The sequence below is a fragment of the Tupaia chinensis genome, unplaced genomic scaffold (assembly GCF_000334495.1).
Source record: "Tupaia chinensis unplaced genomic scaffold, TupChi_1.0 Scaffold000598_1, whole genome shotgun sequence".
In the NCBI taxonomy this organism is placed as follows: domain Eukaryota; kingdom Metazoa; phylum Chordata; class Mammalia; order Scandentia; family Tupaiidae; genus Tupaia; species Tupaia belangeri.
Window position 1 is genome coordinate 455,695 of NW_006160115.1, and position 866 is coordinate 456,560.

An 866-nucleotide genomic window follows, 5' to 3' on the forward strand; every position below is an offset into this window, starting at 1 on the left:
TTATTATCAGTCTATATACAAGACTAAGGTTCAAAACAAATGTAATTATGCTTAAGGGAACATTGTAAAGTAACAATTCTTGGTATTACATGCCTCATATGATCCATTTCAAATCATAGAGAATTACATCTTTATGTGTCATTGCTTAAAGAGACAAACAAATGTGAACAGCTGAACATCTTAAAATGCACCAAGCTCATGAAGTCTCAAACAAAACTTGAATTTTCTGTACATACTCCTGTCAAATGAAGTGATTTCCTGTACAGCACTTCTCTTGTAAACTGGTCTTCTATTTCCTTTCATTTGACCTAGATTGGCTAAGAGACCTAGAGAAAGATCGGGATGTATCATGACTCCTGTCCATTGGACTGTAAGGTTTATGTGGGTAATCTTGGAAACAACGGCGAGAAGACTGAATTGGAACGGGCTTTTGGCTATTATGGACCACGCCGAAGTGTGTGGGTTGCTAGAAACCCTCCCGGCTTTGCTTTTGTTGAATTTGAAGATCCCCGAGATGCAGCTGATGCTGTCCAAGAGTTAGATGGAAGAACACTGTGTGGCTGCTGTGTGAGAGAGAACTGTCGAATGGTGAAAAAAGAAGTCGAAATCGTGGCCCACCTCCCTCTTGGGGTCGTCGCCCTTGGGATGATTACCAGAGAAGGAGTTCTCCACCACGCCGCAGATCTCCAAGAAGGAGAAGCTTCTCTCGTAGCCGGAGTAGGTCCCTTTCCAGAGACAGGAGAAGAGAGAGATCATTGTCTCGGGAAAGAAATCACAAGCCATCCCGATCTTTCTCTAGGTCCCTTGCTTACTCTTTTCTTAGAGCATTTCCTTGGCAATGTTTGCATTTGCAAATCCTTACTTAG

General features: G+C 42.5%; 1 pseudogene; it reads left to right on the forward strand.

The window, feature by feature from the left end:
• Positions 1–342: 342 nt before the first annotated feature.
• On the forward strand, positions 343–866 carry LOC102481042 (serine/arginine-rich splicing factor 3 pseudogene; annotated as a pseudogene).